The sequence below is a fragment of the Crocodylus porosus genome, unplaced genomic scaffold (genome assembly GCF_001723895.1).
Source record: "Crocodylus porosus isolate Cpor-Errol unplaced genomic scaffold, CroPor_comp1, whole genome shotgun sequence".
Taxonomy (NCBI): Eukaryota; Metazoa; Chordata; order Crocodylia; family Crocodylidae; genus Crocodylus; species Crocodylus porosus.
The window spans coordinates 135,857,196-135,881,517 of NW_017728906.1; the positions used below are offsets into that span (position 1 = coordinate 135,857,196).

Sequence of the window (24,322 nt, forward strand, 5' to 3'; positions counted from 1 at the left end):
TGCTGATAACTTACAGCTTTTTCAAATACTTTTTACTTTAACTGAACTTAGACTGACCAATAGCAGTACAAGCCTTGCATTCTGTTGATAAGGTTAATTTTAACTATTCCACAGGGCCTTACTATGTAAGGCTTTGTTAAATTTACTAGGCTTTACTTCATACAAGGCCTTACTACATCTTAAACCTTAATTAGGCTCTTAACAACAACATATAGCTTAATATCTGAACAAATTACAGAAAAAACACTTGGTCTAATCTTCATAGAGCCTTCAACAAGCACCTTTATCACCCAGACATAATTTTAAGCTGTCACACTAGCTAGGAGAGTGGGGGTGGCAGGGGCAGGGAAGCAGGGTGTAGAGGGTTACTGGAGTAATTTAGAGCATTTATCAGAAGTAAACTAAATTACACTAATTTGAAAAGAACGCTATATGAGCCATGACATTGACTGGAAATTTCTTGAGTGTGTAGTCTGCTGTTCCTATACCACAGCACATCCCTGATACACACACCCTTTTGATTGCAGAAGGTTTGAATATGATAGCGTTCTACCAATTGCACATATTCTCTCTCCATGCTGATGGAATCCTTAGGTAGGTTTTGGAGGTCTTTGCACTGTAGGAGGGCTGCAAATGGGCCAGAGTTTGAATTTCACTAATGTTAAACAGTTATACAAGCTGAAATTTAATCTATACATATATGTATATAGGAGTATAATTTGCCTTCTGTTTGTAAGAGATGGTTAACTGTGTAATTTTAGTAGTTTTAGTTTTCAACAAGGATTTGTATGGATCATTTGCATAGGGATGATCTTGCCTCAGGCAGGGGTTGGACTAGACAATCTCCCTTCAAGCCTTACTTTGTGCTTCTACGAATGTCTCACTATGAGATATCTTTTGTGGTATAAATGAATGCAGAATTATATTAATTCATATAAATATCTCATATGCATTTGTCATATTCAAAAGTGAAGCTGGTCAAAACCTTTCTAATAACATAGTTTTGTTGTTTTTTGTTTTGCTTTTTTACTGGAAAACAATGTTTCCAGAAGGGCATGTTAACTTTATTAGAATTTTTATTACAAACAAAGCACCCAGGCTATTCCATGTGCCTGCCTGATTTTCATCTCCAGCCAGCTCTCTGACAAGTGGGTTCCCAGGTTCTCCAGTTCCCTAGCTGGCTATGGGCTGCCCACTTTCACAGGAAACTAGTAAGATACCTAAGCTCTTTGGACATCCTGAACTGTGTAGCTATCCACTCAGCTCCCTGACTTTTTGCTGGTTACTAGTCAGGGTTACCAGCTCCCAAATGGGTTGGGCAGTGAGAAAACCATATTGCTGTACCAGAAAAGTTTTTTAAAATATATATCCTAAAAAAGTATGTATCTAAGTATATACATATAGTTAAAAAAAAACCCAGACATTTTTCATATCTTTCCATTCTGTGGAAAATGTCACATTTTTTACTTTATTCCAGTTCATAATGAAAATATCTCAAATGCAAACTATTCTGAAGGACAGAAATTACAGTTCTTGTGCAACTCTGTTTTAAAGGATTTAAAGACAGTTTTCAAAACTGAAAGGAATTGCTTCACTTGTCATTCAGAAGGTAGGGCAGGGTGCCACCCTAGGCAGTAAAGAGGTAGTCTTGATTATCCTGGGCTTTGACCTGCATCAACAACAGGAGCAGCACAGACATTTAAGCATATAGCTATTCCAAACCACATTGCTGCTACTCTGCCAGTAGGTAGTAGAGGAGAGCACACAGCTTAGCAGGCTTGTTCCCAGAATGACTCTCAATTAACTTTAATGAACTACAAAATCACACAGCAATGTTCTGGGAGGGAAAAAAAAACACATTTTATCCCATGTCCTTCATAGGTACTTAAAGTAGGACAATGGACTTGTACTTCTGTAGGGTCCTAGGACAAAAGGCTCTTACAGAAAATTTCTTCTGGTAGATATGAGGCATCTGTTTATAGCTTTAAAAACTAACTGGTTGAGAGAGACAGGAATTTTCCTAGGCAACAGCCAATTTTGTCATGCTATAGATGGACTTGCTTCATCATTGTGATAGAGCAATGTCAGGGGTTATTTCTACATAGTAGTGTTCAGAAAAGGGCAAGAGGAGAAGAAATACAGCACATCCCACTGAAAATGTGATGAATGTTTAAGCAGGCAGATATCAGAAACTAAAACGGGGTTTGGGCCAAGATATAAAGTCTAATGCCCCTACCTTGGAGTGGGGTGGGGAAGTGTTCCCAATTCTCCAATCAAAACAAGTTAGGACTTCCATTATATTCATAAGACAGTACTTCTGTTCTCACTTAGCTCTGTGCAAAAGCATCCATTCAGTACCCAGTCAGAGATGAAAAAAAACTGTTAACTGGATCTTTATTTCTTGTAGTCCTCCTAATGTCCTTTATTGCCTTATAACCAAGTAATATGTGAGAGCGTATTATCCCAGGCTAAAGATGTGAGATTGCAGGTGTGGTATACTGGCAGATGTATACAGTCTCAAGACCTTAATATTTTTCCTCTTTTCACTAGATAATAACTTTTTACACTCATTATAAGGTCCTGAATAATGATCCTCCCTTCCAGTAGGACAAGTAGAATGTTAAGCAATCATGTGTCTGTCATTAAGGGCTGCTAAAGCCATTTCAGTATTATTTATAGCAGTTACCACTCCTCAAATAAATATTTTTATTGTTGCCTTTCTGATAAGCAATAGGTAATATTTAGGGCTTTGCAGCTTGACTTCTCTGTGACACATCCTGACTCCAGATTCAGCCATGTGTGACTTGAGATATGCTTCTAATTCCGGTGTGCTTTTCAACCCCAAACCCCTGTGTCTTTCTGTTGCTTGACCACTGAGAACAGACTAAGATGCTCCCAAGGCCCCAGGCATGACTGATGGCTCCTCACTTTTACCCGCTTCACCTAGGTCTTGCCAGCTCTTAGCAGAGGGGATTTTCCCAGTTAGAAAATCACATGCTTGTCATGTGCTATGAAATGATAGACCCACCCACCTTTTTGGAAGAGGCTTGCCTCTATGGTTAAATATTCTAAAATCATCTTTGCCACTAACAACAGTAAGTTATAGAAGATAACAAAAAATATTTATTACAAAAACAAGAACAAACAGTAATCCTATGTTGAAATAGAGACAGACATATATGAATAAACAGACAAAAGGAAATATTAGAACAGTAGTCTGATCTTGCCCTTCATCTTAAACACAAGAAAGCCATTTTTATTCAGCTCAAGAATAAAAGCAGCTCCTGCCTCTGACCCTGTCAGGGCTTCCTACAACTTCCCTGTTGTAGGAAACTACCTAGGGCACTGGCTGAGGGCCTAAAGCCATTCCTGATGTCCTGGAAAACTAAAGACAAATCCTTGCTCTCATAGCAAGATTTAAATATGATTCCTTATCTGACCATTTACATACATTATCCGTTGGATCTTTGGGAAGTCCATACTGTCCATATAACTTCCTGCCCCACTATACTAATACTCAGATTTCTTCTCTCTCTTTTTCCCTCATACAAATAAAGGAGGAATCCTTATGTTAATCATTGTCCTACTAAAGTGCCTTGGCTAAAATATAAAACATACAAATACATACAGACATAATAATGATGTCTGAATAAAGCTTGACTCTATCTATACATACAGACCTCCCATGCCATGTCAGTAAAACAAACTCAACAAAACATACATGACGTCTCACAAGTGCCTCAAAATATTCTGCGTTTGTGACTTTCCTAATGAAGGAGAAATCAGGAGATGGAAACTCAATATGTTCTGTGTGTAACTTGTTTTTTATGTATACACATACACAAATCCCAGGACAGAGGTCATCCAGTCCATTTTACAGAAATCTGGCCAACACCAGTAGACAATAATTCTCCCTTAAGAACTGATGCCAGTAAGAGATCAAAGCAGAAATCAAACTCTCCTGCTGTTTATAGAATATTATCTATAGCAAGGGTGCAGAATACAACTAGCACAACCAGACAGTATTTTTACCCCCAACTGAATATTGGCTAGGAAAAGGAATGTGCAAGAGAAGATACCTGGTACAACAATATGATTTGTATTTTTACTAATAACAATATTTTACTTTGTAATTAAATCAATCATAGCAAATGATTCTATGCTAAGCAAAAGCCCACTTTTTCATATTTAATAGGCAAGGACTAGAAAAAATAAAGTGACAAGTAAAGTATAATTAAAATGTACATTTCTTACCCCAGATAGAAAACTGAAACAAAAAATAAAAATCTATTCAAAATAAAACTTAACCTAATATTAATTTTGGGAAAAAAAGTTTGTAATTATTAGTCTTTAGGTTTAGTGACCATGAAGGAAAAATGTAGAACTTGTAATTTTGCCTGAATTACTAAAAAATTTCTGTAAAGGTCAAATTGAGTCTAATAACATGTAGATGAATGTAATCCAATTGCATTCATTTATGCAGCAATTGTAATATTTGCACAACATTTGGATGCAGGTTGCACATTATCATTAAAGTCTTATTAAATGAACTGGTAGTTTTTTGGATTGCATGGCAAAGATCTGTAAATATTATTTTGTACAAATTTTATGCCGCATGGATTTAATGCATGCTACGTCTTCGTCAATTGGACATAAGGGCTTAAAATACTGAAGTCAGCTAACATTTCTTGAGTGCTAAATGATGTTGGATGACTTGATTTTTAGCTTTAACTCCATGCTTATTACTCACAAGAAATGTAAAGTTATTAAATCCTGTACACCAACCCTCTGAAAATTAAATGGAACTTTCATACCAGCCATTTAGTGCTGGAAGTCATTTATGAGGATCTTAAAAACTAAAAGCTTTTCTTACTGATTATGTACACATGCTGTGTAGAATATTTATACATAAAACAGTACTTCACATACATTTTATGATGTTCTTTTAGAAAAATATGTATATTGGAGTTGTGTAGCTGTGAAGGACTTAAACTTATTTGTATCCTCGTTTAGTGCTGCTTCAAATTTGGCAGCTGCTGTTGCAGTAATGGTTTAAAAATTATATTTAAGTAATTCATTGCATCCTCTTCCTGTGCACCAAATTTAATATATTTTTCAGGTTCTAATTCATCTTCATGCATGGCAATAAATATTTCACTAGAAGTAGATCCTGCATTAATAATAGTATACTCTTACTTCATCTGTACATTGAGTACCAAGGAGCTGAATATTTTGGGTGACATCCAGGTACAGCCACCTTTAGATTCTGAATGCATGCTATTTGTTGAACAGCGGCTTAGCTCCTCTTCTTATTTTGGCATGCTAATCAGCAAGGGTATGTCTGCACTATGTCTAGACTGTACTACCCAGACTGCACTACAATGAAGCATTACACAATATGTTCCATGTGTGCCATGCTCCCAAGTGTTTGTAATGGAGGCTCCTTATGGAAGGTCTTGGCAAATGCCAATAAGCTCACTGACTCAGTTCACTGGCACATGCCCATCACAGTGGAGCAGGCATATCATGCTTTGCTGAAATGTTCCCTAGTGTGGTCCTATGAGAGTGGTCTGAAGACAAGCCTAGAGACTTCTGCTTGTTCTCTAATCATTTCATTTTTGACGTGTTCTAATGATTTTATTCTTGACATGTCTCAAATCTGTCTGACTCCTGCAACCAACAGGGCAATAGATCATCCATAACCCCATCCATAAGACTTCAGAACTGAGGTATGAGATTGCAAGATCTATGGGACAGGGATCTTTTTTTTCTTCCTACTTGCTTATATTCCTCTCATTACTATGAATTCTTGATTCTTGCATAATTTTCAAAAGCATAGTAATTATGCATATTATTCTTATTTTTAAATTGCAAACCCTTTTTTGTTTGGCAAGCTCTTAACTATTTAAAGGAAATACCTGAATGATGGGGAAGGCATATGCTACAATAAATAGCAATATTTTAGTGATACTGAATAAAACTTCTTTGTGAGAGATTTTAGGCTGTACATATAATCTTTGCAAAGGTACATGATACCAACATAGGGCAGAATCCTATTCTGCTGTTTGCACCCAAGTGCCCTCGCCCCAGTCATGCATTTGTTTTTGGCACTTACATTCAGTTTGGGATTCTGTTTTTACACAAACATCCATGATGTTACTGAATATTGCAGCAAGCTGCACTCTGGCCAAGCATGTATACATTGCTGTATGCTAATATTTGGACAATAAAAAGCCCTGAATTTATAGCCAGGCAAAAACCCAGTATTAGATGTTAGATGAAGGAGAGCTGTCCCCTGTTTTAGCCTAATAACCTTGAATTTAGGGCACCTATCAGGGAGGTAGGAGACTCACTTTTAAGGCCTGAGGAGTTAAGAGTGAGTGAAAGGAGAGTTGAACAAACATCTCTCCAGTTTATTAACAAAACGATTTAGCTATGAGACCATATTTTAGGGAAGAAGAGCCACCAAACCTTGCATTTAATAGTCACTGGATAAAATGGATAGGGAGCTATGAGGAAGCTTCTGTCTCAGTGGAAGCAAGGGTCCATGCTAGAAGAGCCTTTTACAATAGTAATCATCTCAGTGAGCACCATCTAGCTTGCTCTTCTTCTTCCCTTAAATATCTTCCCATTTTGGAGTGATGGAGAAGGGAACTGAATGGTGAATAATCTGTGGCCCTGTGATTAAAGCAATATGCTTGAAATTTGAAGACATGAGTGGCAAACAAACACTGGGTGGGGATAGAACTTGGTTCTCCTACTTACTGGGTGAATGACCCACCACTGATCCAGTGGGCTAAAACATAAGAAGCTCCTTTTTTCTTCTTCCATATATAACACCAGGGATACCTGGGTACAGTTCTGGAACTTACACTTGAGTAGGTGTGCTCACAGTGGGCATGTCTACATGAGACACTTTAATGTGAATTAGACTAATCTGATGCACATTAAAGCATCACTAAAAAATGTGTGCAAAGCTAATGCATATTCTTCTAGTACCCATAAATACATAGTACCTGTAAATCTAGTAAATATAGGTACTAGACTTAATGTATGTTAGGTAATGTGCATTAGCACACATGTAGATACTAAATGGGAGCAAATTTGCTCCCACTAGGGGGTCCAGCCTCTGGACAGGGACAGAGCACTGTGGTTGAGAGCCCTTCCAGCCATGAGGAAGAACTGGCTCCTTTGCAGTCCCTGCCTGGCCTTCAGCTCCTGGTACGCCCTCTGGGCCCTGGGGACAGCTGCTGCCAACTTCTTGCCACTGGGGCTATCTTTATTGGGCCTTTATTGGACCATTTATTGGGCCTGCCTGGGCATCAGCAGTCCTGATCAGCCCCAGATGAAGGATGAGGCCTCTGCTGCCTGGCCCCTGGGCACCATGCTCCTGAAGCACAGACACGTGCCACCTCCGGGATCACCCTAGTCCCTACCCTTACCCCTGGGCCCTCTTGCTGCCCTCTTGAGGGCACTCTTGCAGGTATGGCAGCCTCCCAAACCCAAGGGCACTCAGCCCATGGCCCCAACTGGGGGAACTAGAGACTGCTGACCTTGTGGCAATATGGGGTGATGCCAGGGTCCACCACCAATTTGGCTGGGGCATGCAGGCCAATGCCCATATTTACGACCAGTTGGCAACCCTCATGAGGGAGCTCAGACACAACAACTTGGGCCATCAGTGCACAGTGAAAGTGAAGGTCCTGCAGACACAGTGGGTCATGGTATTTGACCACAACAGGTGGCCCACGGTAGCCCTCAGAAGCATGCCCTGCATGGGGAAGGTACACTGGATTCTGGCTCCCAGGGACCCAGGCCATGGGTGGCATGTATACTCAAGTACCAGAGGCCTGCTGGAGCCCCTGCTGTGGCCCAGGGCTGAAGAGGAGTCCCTGAAGGAGGGTCCTCAGAGCCAGCAGCACCACTAGCCAGCATGCTTCTTGTCTCCTCCTCCAGTGTTGGCAGCCCAAGCTGGTGCTTGCCCCAGCAACTGCAGTCACAGAGTGAGAGTGAGCTGCAGACCATATCAGAGTGGCAGGGATGGTCCCACCATCCTCCTTGGAGGTCCTCCCTGGAGGAGACCACTCATTCTCCACCCCCAGCACTGTGCTACCAGCCAGACCACCTCCCCCTGCAAGGCTCCGAGAGTGACCACCAGGACCACCAGCCATGGCCAATTGGTAAGTCCCACAAAGGGAGGAGGGTTGCAGGGTGGGGGCCATCACGGCCACCCAAGCCCATACCATGTCATCCACCTGCCCTCAGCCCATCTGCCTGGAGCTCGAGTCCCCTCCTGTCCCCTCCTGGCCTATCCCCTCCACTCTGCTCCCCTCCCAGTCCCTCTCCCCACCTCCATATCCTGCCTAGCTGGTCTGTCCTCTGCCCCTCAGAGTTCCCTGCCACAGGATGCAGGGAAGTGGGAGGCAATGCAGAACTTTATTGAGCAGGCAGTGCCCTCCCAGCTAGGTTTTCAGAGGCCTCTCACATGTGAAGAAACTTGTTGATGGAAGTGCCAAATTCTTCCTTGGCCATGGGGATCAGGGCTTGTGGCACAGGCAGGGGTACCCCTCCAGGTGGCAGTGCATATTGTGGGACAGTGTGGACTTTCCTGGGGCACCATCAAGGCTCAGGGCTTCACATCAGGTTCTCAGCTGTGCCCAGGGCACCATGGCGATCATCAGCAGTAGGTCATAGTGAGTTGAGCACCCCTTGGTGTGCTCAAACAGCTTGTTGAGTTGCACACATGGGATTCTCAGCAAGGGAACACTGGGGCAGAGGCCACGCATTGTGGGGCCCAGCCCCAGGCTGCCTCTCCAGAGACACTGGGGGTGGGGGGCATCACCAATCCCATATCCCAGCTCATGGTGGGGGCCTCACCCCTGCAACCCATCCCACACAGTCCTGGCCCCACAGGAGCAAACTGCCTTCCCTGGAGGAGCAAAAGGCAGGATTTGGCTGGAAGTAGCCATGGCAGCTGCTGGCAAGAGCCAGCCCTGTTCCACCCAGCAGAAGGGATTGGGAAACCAGGCTGCCTGCAGTAGTACCCAAGCAGGCTGCCTACCCTTGTTACCAGTCACTACACAATGATTTGCTACTTTACTTTGTTATGCAAGTACTAAATTTAATGTGCCATAACTATGGCACATTAATGTGTAGACATGACCAGTAAGTTGAAACAGCATTAACTACACATGCTCACTGAGTAACATGCTTGTCTAGTAGGGCTGTGCAAAATTTCAGCAGTTGTTTCATGTTGTTTAGTTTTGAATTCGGACTTTTTGATGGTTGAAACACTGAATCTAAAATGAAACTCAGAACTCCGAAACAGCTCCTCTGGACTGTGGGGGGAAGGACTGCTCTGATATGGACATCTGTAGCTGGCTAGTGACAACAATCTGTTCCTGAGGTCCCTTCCAACCCCAGTGCTGGGGAATTGAACTGGGGGCTGGAGAATCAAAATGAGAGCTGAGGAATTGAACCAGGGCTGGGGACTCTTAACAGAAGCTGCGGAATTGAGCCAGGAGCTGGGGGAATGTTCAGGTCCCTGAACACTTCTCCAGTTTCCATTCCTCAGTTTCCTGATCTTTCCCTCAGCTCTCTGATCCCTTTCTTTAGCTTTTCCTGGGGGACACAGGTCCCTGGATGATGCGGGATGATAGCACACTGCCACTGCTAACTAGTGATGGCAGTGACTCTGGGCTATTTCCCCAGCTGGCAGTGGCAGCCTGCTGAAACCTTGTGTAGATCTGGGGGCCTACACCCCCCAGGAAGACCTGGGAGAATTATCAGACAGCTGGGGATCAAACCAAGAGCTCTGGCTGACTGCTGGAGCTGCCTCAGGCAGCATGCAGCACCCTGCAAAGCCACGCTGCACCTGCAGGTGATCCCTGCTAGCTCCACTCCCTGTGCCAGCAGGGACCCCTGTGCCATGAGTCCTCAGAGGCCCCAGATGCTGCTGCCAGAGCCAGTGAGTGTAGGGCTTTTTTTTTTTTAAACTCTGTACTCTGTTTTGGACAGCTCTGAAACACCAAAATGAAACTGTCCCTCCAAAACGGAAACAAAACTCAGGAATTTCAAATAGCTTTATTGTCCAGGTGGAACACAGCATTCTGTACATTCTCAGTAGCCCTTAGGGACATGTGTGTGTCCATGCTAGATGTGGAATAGGATACCTAACTGTGGTTAAATGCCATGTAGGTCCATAAAGTAAAATAAGATTCTGTCCATGGTGACTTTGTAATGGAAAATAAATTTAGCTTGACCCAAATAGAATTGCTGTTGAAAAGTTCTCTCTAGCCATATGAAATTGGCTGGGATGATTTCTTGCTTTGAATTTAGTATTGTATATGGAGGAAATCTAGCAAGTAGAGTAGTATGGAGTTTTTCCTTCACAAAGGACAGGACACCACTCCCTTGAGCAGTGCAACAACTTGAAAATCACCCAGGAATGAGAGAACCATCCAAGGGTAGGAGGAATGGCTATGATATGATGTTAATGTAAACTTCAGGTGACACGTTTGGTCATAACAAATGGCATACATTTCTTCCTTGTGTTACCTTTGAGTTTCCTTGCTTCTGGGGCTATACTGTATGATATTCCCACTATACCTCTGTGACATGTGTTCTCTACTCTTATCACCATGCTGACAGTTATCATTGCTGAAAGTCATGCACTGCAGTATCTGCTTGTTGGAAAGAGCTGATAATATGGGAAACCAAAGAGGAGAAAGTATTTTCTTGTTGCACAGGAAAAACAGAAGCATTTAGCTGAAATGACACCTACTATTTTCATCTAGCTCTTAATACTTCAAGGACCTGGATAGAGTGCTAAAATATAGCACAACATCATTTTGCATGTCCTTTAAAAATGGCTTTCCTTTTCCACTGGTGAAGCATTTTAATAAAGTAATTTAATAAACTCAGGCAAATGTTAAAAAGCCATATGTGTAGACAGACCAATTTCTGACAAATGAGGAGAATGAGGATTTTCTTAAAAAAAAATACTGGCAGAGATACAAAATGAGGATGCCATGCTGAATTAATAGTTTCAAAGGCAGAGAGGAAATCTGTAGTGGCTAAGCAATGAACCCTCTGGCTCCTAACTGTGTCTGTTAAAACAGAAAAGGCAGGCCTCCCTCTATCACTAGCAGACCTTGGCACAGAAGTGAGAATGGCTGATTTAAGGCTCAGTTGGATATTCAACAATGCACATCATGGCCCTCCGTATATGTAATGTCCTAGAGGCAGGATCTTTGGAACAACTTAGTGCAACTCATAAAGCATCAGTGCATGGCATATCTGGAAGGCATGCTCCTGTAAGCTGCAATGCAGAAGGATATTTATTGATCCTTAATTTGTTTTACTCTTAGTAATTACTGCAGTTTTTGTATTATACCATTCAATCTTAAAACAAAAAATATGTTGGGGCCTGATGCTTATAGTCATGACAGTCCCTTTAATTCACTGTGGCCATATGCACAGCCCTTCGAGTGGGTGTAAATTTAATTCAGTGTCAAAGAGAATCAGGCCCTTAACATCAGAAGCAGAAGCCAGCAGTGGAAAGACTAGCACACAGAGGTATAAAAGTGCAGACTGCATTTGTCTGCTTTTTACAATAGATGCGCAACTGACAACTATTTGGAATGTCAGCGCTTGATTGAGAATGCAGTTACTGATCTTGCTCACACCCTTTTCCCCCTCATATCATTCATCATTTATTTTATTTATGATGCCGCACGCTTTGTACAGTTCCTGAACTAAAACATTTATATTAAACTGTTGATATTCATGATATATACTGTAACAGTGTAAAATATTCATAAGCAGCAAATAGCCCCATTCCACCATAAAATGCATCAAAACTATATAATTAACAGTGTTATACAATATTTAATAGAAGCATTATGTTTAAAAGATAGTTCATGGGAACAGAAGAACCATTAATCTTCCATTCTTAGTCATCAAGGATGAAAGCTAATGTCTATTTTTACAGTGCAAGATTAAAAAAAAGCAATTAAGAGTAAAGCAAAGATCTTTTAGAAAAGTTTTGATTATCATATGTATTGCATTACATAATTAAGAGGATTACTTGAAACCATAAAGTTGAAAAACGGTCAATAAAACATGAATATTTTCTGATAGCACATTTACCCTTAATTTTAAATTCAGTGTTGTCCTTGCATTTAGGACACAACTAATTCAATTTATATCTGCACATTTTGATCCTAATGTAAAGCTATACCATATTAGTTTGGATCTCTCTACCCTTCTCTCTCACTCTCTCTCTCCCACAAGTACCTGAGAACTGTCCAACTAACATTTCTGAAACCTCAGTCACCATGCACCACTTTGAATTTGAACAAATGTTCAAGAAGTTGACTCTCTCTATATCTCTCTCTATATATATATTCACAACTTACCTATTTGTACTTTTTAAGACTAATTCTCCTCAGATAAGTAAGATAAGTCTTTAGTGTTTATGTCAAGCTGTGTAAATATTATAAACACTTTGTGGCACTTTCAAGACCTGTGGGTATCAAAAATTAAAACATAACCTGTAAATAACTGATAAAACATCAAAACACTCCAAATGTTATGCTCTAGCCCAATGGCAGATAATGGTTGGTAAGGTCACACAAGCAAAGATAAGACCGAATGAAATGAATATAAATTAATTTTATAATGTTGAAAAGCAGCTTGATTACTAGAACTAAGAGACTCAATTTTGTCCAGAAGCTATATAATGAAGATTAATAAAAGTGGCAGCCTTGACTCCTGCTTTTTGAAGTTTAAAACACAAGGCGACACTTGACAGCTGGAAAAAAATTAATAATTTGGAACAAGAAAAATACAGTTTCAATCTGCTGTTTTATACTCAAGACTTTAGACCGAAATTCTGACAATTGGTGCTTATAACAGGCATTAAAGAATTATTTTTCGTTTTTCATACTGATCATAGAACTGTCAGGGGTCCTGGGTACAAGATGGGAAAAAAAGGGTCATCAATCTTGCTACATTGCAATAATACTTATATGATCATGAATGAGCTAGAATTCTTCTACCAATATATGCACATTTATTTGAAGGTAAATAAATATGTATTCATTTATTTGTAGATTCTGGTTCATTCATGTCTGTGGGTATATTGATCAAAGCTGTAGATCACCCTTTTTGTAGACTGCATGGCTTAAATCAAAGGGTCAAACACTCATCTCACTGGGCTTATGTTAGGCATAGCACTGAGATCTGCTTGGGGCAGATCAAATTGACCATAATGCTGCAAGCATTTAATGGTATTTACAGATGTCTCTTGAGTGACTGGATATGTCTTAGTAATTTGAATGGAGGGTTTGTTGTCAATGGGAATGTTTATAGTCGCCTCTAGATAAGTGCTAAAATGTAGCTTCTTGTTATTAAATAAAGGTAGTTAGTTTAAAATGTCAGGACTTTGGCAGAGTAACAGGAAGGAAATCTTTATGTTGTGAAGACTTTAAAATAGCTAAAGGGTAAAATAGAAACAAGTCCATGTGACTTTGATAGAAACTCAGGAGAACACGTTAGGGCAATTTCTCTCTTCATTTGTAACAATGTAAATCTGGAGTGACTTCACTGAAACTGATAGTTAGTGTGGCATAAAATCACTGTCACCAGGCACATTCACAAATGCCATTAATCTGTAGCAATAAACTGCAGAGCTTTTTGCTCCACAGTTTACTGCTCCCAGGAAGTTTTGGGGCATGTAATACACATCTGCACCCAAACCAGAGCACATTAAGCCAAGTTGCAGCAACACTGGCTGTCGGAGAGACCAGGGGGTCAGCCTGGCAGCCTGGGTCTTTTCCAACCAGGCTCTACATGCTATGGAGGGGTTGGTAAGTAGCCCTTGCACTGAAGAACCCTTGGGCCCCAGCCAGCTGGCTCAGTGTCTACAAGTGCACTGCTACTCATGAAAAAACTCCGCAGTAGTCCTACCCTGCTGCAGAGTTTATTAGTTTTGTGTTCCCTAATAGGAGCACATGTGTAGATGCTGAGACATTTACTGTGCAGTTAATTAGTCAACTGCACAGTAAACATCTAGTGTAGACATGCCCACTGATGATGTAATTTGACCTTTTTTATAAGTATTAGAGAAGAAGTGTTTGGTGAGAGAGCATATTTTTTCTTTAATTGTTTTCCATTATAATCTTATGGTCTAATGGTTTGGGCCCAGGCATCCTTTCCAGTGAAAATACCTGAAAATCTGCATTGAGGTAAATGGGTTTCCTTGCCTTTTTCTTCCCCAATCTGACCGCACGTAACCATTACTTGCTTCTACCTTATGGATTACTCCTATTGAGCCAAGACCCTGGTTTTCTCTGATAAAAAAAAAAAATCCCCAATTTTCAATTAAAAAAGTAACCCCAGTTCCATATTTTTCTGTGATTAAAATGAAACACCACTAATGTGTGTGTGTGTGTGTGTGTGTGTGTGAGCGTGTCAGTATGTCTATATATCTATATATAATAGATAATTGGGGATTTTTTTAAAGCAGAGAAAACCAGGATCCCTGCAAATGAGATAGGAAGGGAGTCAATGCTACGGTATGTGCTGGAGAACTAGTTGAAATGTCCTTTTCCCCCAAGGAAGAAAAAACAAAATCTCTTTTTGTACATTCATCCTAAGGACATGCCTGGATCAGTGTTGTTGTTTTGTGGGGTATACAATGTAGAATAATAGGCACTTTGTAGAATAATAAAAGGTGTGATCCCTAACCCAGGCAACCTGTGATCTGTTTTACAGTGGGGATACAGTGAGTAGCAGTAACAAGTAATGATTCTTATTACAACTAAGTGTAGGGGGAGTCAGGTTGGAAAAGTGAGAAGTTATAGTGATAGGAAAAATGGAGAATTAGCTTCTTGTTTGAAATTTAGTTCAATGGTTGTTAAACAGATTCTACTGGGCTAGGCACAATGACTTTTATATAAAGATAGATCATTGTGCTCAATGAGTTGTTATCAGTGGCCAGATGTCTAATTGAGCTATTAGGTATGGATCTTCAGGGGTCTGCCTTGGGTCCAGTATTGTTTGACATTTTCATTAATGATCTGGATGATGGGATTAAATGCACATTTAGGACATTTGAAGATGACACCCAGCTGGGTGGAATTTCAGACACTCTAGAGGGTAGAACTAGTATCCAAAATTACCTGGATAAACTGGGGAAATGGTCCAAAATTACTTAAATGAAATTAAATAAGGACAAGTACAAAGTCTTACACTTGGAACAGACAACTACCATGTACAGATGCAGATATTAGGAATAACTACAGGGTAGGAGCTGAGGATTACAGTGGGTGATAAGTTGAATATAAACCAACATTGTGCTCTTTTTGAAAGAAAAACGTCAACAGCATACTGGGCTATATTAACAGGACTATCTCTTGCAAATCAAGGGAAGTGATTCTTCCACTCAATTCATTATGAGTGGGGCCTCACCTGATGTACAGTGACCAATTTTGAGCCCTACACTTCAAGAAAGGATTGGACAGATTGGAAAGAGCTCATCAGAGAGATGAATACAAGATTAGGATCCTGGTAAAGATGATTTACAAGGAAAGGCTGAAAGGATTAGGGTCCTTTAATCTGGAGAGGAGAAGACTGAGGAGGGATTTCATAACAGTCCTCAAATACCTGAAGTATAGGCCTGAAAGCCACTTTAGGAAAATGCTTAGCATAATCAATGCCATTTTGAGCCTCGATATACTTAACTGAATGAAGCAAATAAGCCACAGTGTAAAGTAACCCTTTTATAACCTTTCTCAGCAGAAAGTTAAAAGAGGGTGTCATTTAACAGTCCAAGCAACCACAAAAACTGCCTAACACCCTAAGAAACAGTATAACATGCAAACAAAGGCATCACAAATTCAGAGAAGCTTCAAGACGAGAAGACAACAACTCAGGCAAATCCCTGTGCAGTGATGAATGCCCAACCTGCTGAACTCACTGTATCTATTGGAAGGCTTATGTAATAATAGCTGCATTGATTGTTAGGGCTTGCTTAACGGTGACATGTTGCATTTAAAGCCATGCTTAAATATTGGTATTGCTTTTGTGTTCAGTAAATTAGGATTTGAGACCTGAATAGTCTCACCAGTCAATTCATTTCCATTCACCCCACCCCTTAACAAAATTTAGTGCAACAGAACTGAGATTAAAGAGAGGATGGAGGTGGGCTTTTCTCTGTGACTGTAGGGGACAGGACTAGGAACAATGGCCTCAAGTTGCAGCAGAGGAAATTTAATTTGGAGAATAGGAAGAACTTTCTGGCTATGTCAGTGGCTAAGTTTCGAACAAGCTACCTAGAAAATTTGTGGAATCTCCATCCTTGGAAATTTTCAAGAGCAGGTCAGATAGGCACTTGACTGGGATGGTTTAGTCAGGAATGATCTTGTCCTGTGTACAAGGGTGCTGGACTCTATGGGCACATCCAGACAAGAATGCATGTGACTCTTGTGATGTCTCAAACCAATCTGGGACCCCACATGAGGCACACTGAGAATGAAAAAATGTTCTCCACGCTGCATATTTGCAGTGCAGGCTCAACATTTGACACTTGGATTTACAGATATCAAAAAACCACCCCCAAAAACCCCACCCCAGACAAAAGCAGCGTAGGGCATGGTGGGGAACCTGAGGCAAGCTGGGGCTCGGACCTCCAGAGATGCTCTGGCATCTGGTCAGATCATCTCTATGGTGCCCCCTGCTGCTGTAGCATGCTGTGTTCATGTGTGGGGCAAGCAAGAGCAGTGCAAGGCAGCACAACCTGGGCACTGTCCCTGGTAACTAAGGACTGGGGATGTGGGGGATGCAGCGCTGGGTCTGAGGTGGTTGGGGCCATGCCATGGGGAGGTCTAGCAGCAATGGGCCCTGAGCACCAAACATCTGCTGCTGCTGTGGGGGAGGCTATGGCCCTGCAGCAGGAAGGGGGAGGGTATGAGCCCTGTGGAGGAACTGTGGGTCCTTCAAGTGGGGCAGTCCATGAGCAAAGGGGGAAGGGGCAGCTCTGATTTTCTATGACAAAATACCCCCAAAAGTAAATGCCAACATGTATAGATATTTAGAATTTATTTTATTATGATATAGAGGTACTGGTAGGCTTCCAGATTGCTTTAAACTTGGAAACATATCCATAAAACATTGCCCAGCTGATTCCTCTATGGATAGAGGTGTTTCATTTTAATAGTGGAAGAACACTATTTTGGGTATCTTAATGAGACAATTTGGGTTTATTATTAGAGAAGTTTCAATTTTTAAACAGGGAACACCAGGATCTCTGCTGGTGAGACAGGTGGTGAGATCTTGTGAGACAAGTGGAAAGGAGCCTGTTCAGGGGCAGCAGCAGTAACCCAGAGGGAGGGCAGATAAGATGGCTGACCTTTTGGCCTTTTGAGGCCAAAAGAACACACTTTGACATTTCAAAGTGGGCCCCTGCAAGCACATCTTCTGGGTGATAGCTGCCCAGATGGTAGAGTGGGGGCACCCCATCTGGGTCTGGTAGGAATGCAGCCATGGGGCTGCAAGTCCAAGGAGGTGGATGCTGTCACAGGTGGCAGAAGGTCACAGCCAGGCAGCAGTCCCCACTGTCAGACTACTGCAGTGGGTATAAGATGGAGAGGCCACTCAAACCTAGGACTGCTTCAGCAATCCAGTTGGCACAAGGGGTACTGTCCCCAAATACCAATTGGTTGAGCCTCAGAAGCTCTGTGATCTGCTTGCCAGGGCAGCTTTTTATACTGCTGGAGCCAGCACGGGTGGCCCCAGCCTGTAGCTCCCCCTGGCTGCAGATCCAGAAGGAGCTGGGCAGGGTCATTTTGCCCCAAGTGGCACAACTTGCCCCAGACCAGTGCAAGTGTCCAGGCAAGTGGACTGAGGCAAAAATCTCTGGCACAAATATGTGCTGATCCTATTTGAGCTGCTGCAAGCATATGTGTGGACATGCCATATAACATTATGATGTCTGTTCCAGCCCTGTATTTTTATAATTTAAAAGATTTTTTTTCCTAATACAGGAGATACATACAGGAGGATACCACTGAGAAGTACAACTTGTGAGCACTGTTAGATCACTTTACTGTATGAGACATGACATAGCTTAAACTCTTTTAGCTGTATTTCATTAGGGTGATCACTAATTTAAAATCTGGAAAGATTTTCCCAGCAACACTATCTATAAATGGGATGACATTATAACTGAGTTGCTACAGTCAGTAGATATTGTCACTTAGTATTTAGTAAAAATACTCAATGCTAGACTTCCAAACCTAGCTATACTGAGATAGTTCATGTAACTCACAGAATTTAGTGACAAGAGTTGATTTTGAGGGACATAAAAGGTCTATAAATTACTTTGTTTGCTTAAAAACTGAAAAGGGCTAATTAGGTCATATTTGTGAAATTGTTCGAAACTTAATCCAGGTAAGGATTGTATTTATTAGACAGTGTCCTTGACCGTCTGGTTGGAGAGGGCTGGAGAGAGCTCTGTGCAACTGTAGGAGGGGCAAGAATCAAATGGCTTCAAAATGGTTTTCTCCCTGTAGGCTGTTTGGAGCCATCATAGATTAGGGTAATTTTCAGCATGCTCCAATATACATTGAATACTAGTTCAGTGTCCAGGAGCCTCCAGGATCAGTAGAACACAGGAATGCTTTCAACAGGCACCCTTTTTAACCTTAGTCCGCAGTATCTTCATAGATAAAGTGAAGTGATGGAGAAGCTGCCATAGTGGCTCTTTGCAATGGGAGATTCTTTAAACAACATGACATCACTGACAATGGGTTGTTAATTTAAGTTTAAGCAAAGATAGTTCCTTCCAGGGGTAAAATCTGGGACAGAGCCCTGTGTGCTCCACAGACAACAATTAGTAGCTGTGGCTTGCCACATTTATTTCTGCAAATAATCTCCCTAAAAATTAGAGACAGCTAATCAGTTTTGGGACCCATGCAATGGCAGGTTTACAAATACTAGACCTGATCCCTGTGCTGCCTACCACTAATCTGGGACCAGTTTTTCAAATTTGGGACCAAGGCTACTTTTCAGAGAATCCTCAGGGATTGCAGGGATCCTCCTAGAAGTTTGGAATCTCCCAGAAAATACAGAGTGGCTGCATCTACATGAGACACTGACTGTGTAGTTGTTACTACACAGTCATTTGTTATTTGTATACTCAAGTACTATATGACTGTGCAGTTAATGGAGTTACTGCACAGTAGTGTCACTAAATGACTGAATATGCAGTAACTACATTACTACTGCGTAGTAGTCTTGCATCATGCTACATGCCACATGACACTACTGTGCAGAAGTAATGAACCATTGCATGGTAGAGCTGTGTGAAGCTTCAGGTGCTGATCTGATTCAAAGGAGATTTGGCCTGATTCAGCAGCCAAATCTCCGAATCCAAATCAAATCAGGAGACTAATAAAAATGTCCGAATCGATTTGCACCACTCCGGATCGATTTGGATAAGATTTGGAGAGCTTTGGAGAGCTTTGGAGATTCACGCAGTCCCCACTTGCTGCTGCAGGGAGCTAGACCTGAGGAGGAGGAGGAGGGATGGGGACCCCCACCAGGCCCCTGTCTGCTTCCCCAGTCACCCTGAGTGCCTCCTGGCCTCTGCTCACTCTTCTAGCCCCATCAATGGCTGTCCCACCCAGGCCCAGTGCCCTGGCTTTAAAAAAAAAAGGAAAAAAAGCCCCACACTCACTGGCTGCTGCAGTGGCTGTCAGGGCTTCTGGGAGCTCATGGCACAGCCTTCCCCTCCCCATTCAGCGTGGGGCAGTGGGGTGCAGTGGGGATCACCCCCCAACCTAGCAGGAGCCAGTGAGGGCAGAGCTCTTTTTTTTTTTATGAGCCGGGATGCTGGGGCTGGGCGGAGCAACCTGGGAGTGCAGGCAGGGGTTGGGGCCTATTTAATTCGGAGATTCGGATGATTCGGCAGTGGCTGAATCTCCAAATCAGATTCCACTGAATCAATTCAAGACAGTGATTCAAATCAGCAAATTGAATCAGTGTCTCATGAATCAGCCGAATCTGAATCCGAAGTGAATTCTAGCCACTTTGCACAAGCTTACTGCACAGTTAGCATCTTGTGTAGACACAACCAGTGATTAGTTGGTACTTGTATTAGCTTAGAGATGTTTTGAAGTGGTGCAAAACAAATCAGTGCACCAGTAAACTGATTACAGTATTTGGAAGTTTGATTACTAAGAACTATATTATGTAAACAACTCTGGAGCTTGCACAGGTTGTGTTGCATTTTCTTACAGTTTCCCTTTTTTCAGAGTTTAAAAAATATGGCTGGTTAAGAAGAGTTTTACTCCATAGCAATTAAATAAAATTCTTCTCTGTTCAGATAGGCATCATCATGCAGAAGGTGAAAAACTCTGCAGTTCTTTATCCACAGGGAGTATTATTAAAGTTCAAAGAACAATAAAGCAAATGGAACAAAGAAGGAATGTAAGGTGATGAAGAAGGAGTCAGAAGCTCCAATGTGAGGCAATACGTTTTGATCTCATATCATAACTCTTGGTATCCACAGTTCAGACGAGTTGATGTTTCTCTTCATTTCTATGCCACTGCATCTAAATTACATGAGATAACTAGAAATCTGAAGGTAGGTTTAATTAAAAATAATAAAATGTGCATTTTCTGAAATGCCTGGGAGCTTAGTTTTAGTTTTAGCTAGTACATAAATAGCTCTAACTAGTTGCACTTCAGCTGCATAGCTACTTATTTATTTATTGAGCTTTCCTTTCTGTTGCACTGCTTTTTGTGGCATTTGATTTTAAGCTACCATCTAACTAGAACAAACAATTATGCAAATGAAAAATTAGATCTTTCAACACTTCTGAAAACTGCCACACATTTAATTGGTACAAGTACCCACAAAATCAGTTAATTCCAGAATAGTTCAGCATCTGCTAACAAATTTAGAGAAGATGCTGAATTTATTGTAGATCAGTAAATACTCTGCAACTTGGCAGGTGGTATTTTTATGGAACAGAGAGTATAAAACAGGAAAAAAAACAACCCAGTTTTCATGGGCAGCAACATTATTTTGCAACATGCACAGGAAAAATTGTGAGCTTTTATGTGTACATGTGTATGTATCCCCCTACTTTTTTTTATTTAGCTTTTATCACATCCATGAAGCTCATTTAGTTTGGTACTACAAAAGCAATCTTCTTTGCTAAATTTTCTATCTCTGTGAGCCAAGTATCAAATTTTCTGCACACAGTAGAAAACATCAGTTTATTTCCATATGAAATTTTCAAGGTGTCACAACTTTAGTAGAGACTGAGCAAAGGGCAAGAGATCTTATGCAAGGTCACTGATCTCTACAAAGTTCAGTTTGTGTTGCAAAGAACAATATGTGAAACCTTTGCTTGGAAATGTCATCTGAGCTGGCACAATTGTCAGATGTGATGATGCAGCATATTGGAAGGAATGCAAATAGCTGGGAAAGGTGACTGCAGGAAAGGACTGCTCAGGATCAGAACTAAAGAGACAATTTCAAACAGGATGAGGCTTCTATTGTAGATTCCCAATTTGTGCTTATCTTAAGTAAAAGGCATTATGACTGTGGACTGCTTCTTGAGTTTGATATCACAGTTCAGAACTGTCAGACGCCGAAACTAAACAAACAAGTGACCCTCACTTGCCTTGCAATAGCTCTGGAACAACTTTTAGAAACAAATAGAAGCCCAGAACCAGTAAAGCACTTGAACATATGTCTGACCTGTCAGCAAACCAACTGAATATCCAGATCCCTGGGGCTTGAACCTGGACCTTTTACATGCACCCAGGCTGCAGCATAACCAAGCAACTGGCCAGATCCCAGCTGCAGCTCAGGCTAGGCCTTCCCATGAGGGTCCCAATGAGAATCAGCTGACTTGGGTGTACCAATGGAGGCATAAGCCTCTGACTTGGGGGGGAGGGGCTATAAAACCCTCTTCTTTCCTGCAGAAACTTCACAAAGCAGCAGTAATGTTGGTTGCCACTGCCCAGAACCCTCCTTCTTCATCTTCGAAAACAAAACAAACAAAAACCCCTCCTTCTTGGTCTTGGTTAATTTTGTTCCTGACATAGAACTTCTGGCCTGATCAACTGCTTTGCTCTGACCACAGTATCACCAACCCCACTATGCCAAAAATCATGAGACAAACTCTTAAAATATCAAGAGATTGGGACGTAAATCATGAGATGCTACTTTTAAAGTGTGTTGATCAGATTATTTGTGAAGGTGCTGGGGGCTGTGGGTATATGTGTGGGGTTTGGAGTGCAGGGAGGGTGGGTCCCTACACACCCTGGCAGGATTTGGGGTACTGTGGGCCAGGAGTGAGAAGCAGCAGCAGGGCTGGGTGGGCTGTGGCTTGGGAGTGAGGAGCAGACAGAGAGAGACACCGACACACAGAGAAACTGACAGACACACAGCACCCAGCTAGTGAGTGGAGGGAAAGGGGTGGGGAGGCAGGGAATGTCTGGTGGGGTGAGATTCGGCCCCCTGCAGTGAGAGACAGAGTGGAGCAGGAGCAGAAGCAGGGGTGAATGAACCCCAGGGCTGGGGTGGATCATCTAGACCCACAGGAGAAAGGCGCAGCTCCCTGCAGCGACGCACACCCCTGGGGGAAGCAATGGGGGCATGTGTCCCCTGTGCAGCAGAGGTGGGCTGGCTGCTGTGGGCTGGGGCTTTGCTCTCTGCTGCCTTTGGCCCGGGAGCTCAGCTATGTGACCCCAATGTACCTGCCATGCAGGTAGGGGAGGCTCTGTGCGGCCAAAACACCATGTCCCTTGCCTGCCTGGCAATGGCATCTCATGGCTGAGCTCCTGGGCCAAGGCAGCAGGGTGCAGAGCCCCAGGCTACAACAGGAATCCTGCCTTTGCCTTGTGGGGGATACATGCCCTCATGCCTCCCCCATGGGTGTGCACTGTTGCAGGGAGCTGTACCCCTCCCCCGCACCTGTGGATGCCCTGCCCTGGCCCCAGGGCTTCATTCACTCCTTCCCCTGCTCCTGCCCCACTCCCTCCCTCACCACAGGGTACACAATCTCGCCCCAGCCCCTTCCCTCTCCCCCGCCCCTTTCCCTCCACTTACCAGCTGGGAAAATCTGGAGATCTTAGAGTTAGATTGGGAGATCACAAGTCAGTTATTTTGACTGAAATCCCAAGTCTCAAGATGGTTTTGCAACAGTTGGCATTACTGTGACCATGATCTTGTCTTGACTCTTGGCTTGATATTCTGGAACCTGGACTGATACCTTGGTGGTGAGTTCAGTTACTTATATTCTGGTATATCTCTGATTCTGGTCCTAGTGTCAAGCACTAAGCCTGACTGTCTATACCTTGACCTACCCTTACACTGAAACCACAGGGAAATGCACTCACTTCTCCAAATGTGAACATTTCATTATGAAGCTAGCCACAGCTGATTTTTAGCATATGCTGGATCTTTTAGCAAAAGCTAATTGGTGTTGTTAAGGCCTGATGGATACGTCTACACAAGATGCCAGAATGCACAGTAGCCTAATCTACTGTGTATTAGTGTGTCATGCCAAACCTATGCCAATGTACTAATGCTCCATAAAATTAGTCTACTGCAAATTAAGCATAAAAAAAAAAATTTGCATTTGCTACTGTGCATTATCACAGGCTAATGTGTCTTTATGTAGTAGCTCATATTAGAGGTACTAAACTTAATGTGCAGTAGCAAAGGCACATTAATGAATGTGTAGACACGCCCATGTGTAGCAGGTTGAGCCCCATATTCAACTTTTCTCTCCTTCCTTTTTCTGTATACACTTTTAAGAAGATATAAAGAAGTCTCCAGCTTATTCTATGATAGTTTGGCCTTTCGTTTACCTTAAGCAATTTGTATTGACTATTTTAGTCAGGTAGTTGATTAGAGTAGATTCTGAGATAGCCTCCACTTCCAGAAGTACTCTGGGACTTCATGGGTGGAGACTTTAGGAAGGAAAATGCTTTCATTATTTTTAGTACCCGATAAGGGCTTTAGCCAAAACAAATGCAGATGGGCCTCACAGAAGAAAGAACAAACCATTAATTATTATCCTGCTACATTTATCAGTTCACTGTGTTAGTCTTCCTTTACCTGAGAACCAATTTTAGTACCCTCCAGACAGATACTGTATTGTGGGAAATTACAAGCCTCTGCCTTTCTTTTCCTAATTAATGTTCTAAGTAATACAGTATCACTTTAATACAATGGTAGCTCTTTGCATGTTTAAACACAGATTTTGATAAAAAGGAACTCACATAACAATTATTG

General features: G+C 42.0%; 1 long non-coding RNA gene across 1 annotated transcript; it reads right to left on the reverse strand.

Annotated features, from left to right (window-relative positions):
• Window positions 1–195: 195 nt before the first annotated feature.
• Window positions 196–22,439, reverse strand: LOC109306165. Its single transcript, XR_002099877.1, has 3 exons — window positions 22,429–22,439; window positions 9,419–9,425; window positions 196–315 (listed from the first exon to the last, which is right to left on the reverse strand). It is a non-coding gene; the product is annotated as an uncharacterized LOC109306165 (long non-coding RNA).
• Between the last annotated feature and the right edge of the window lie 1,883 nt (window positions 22,440–24,322).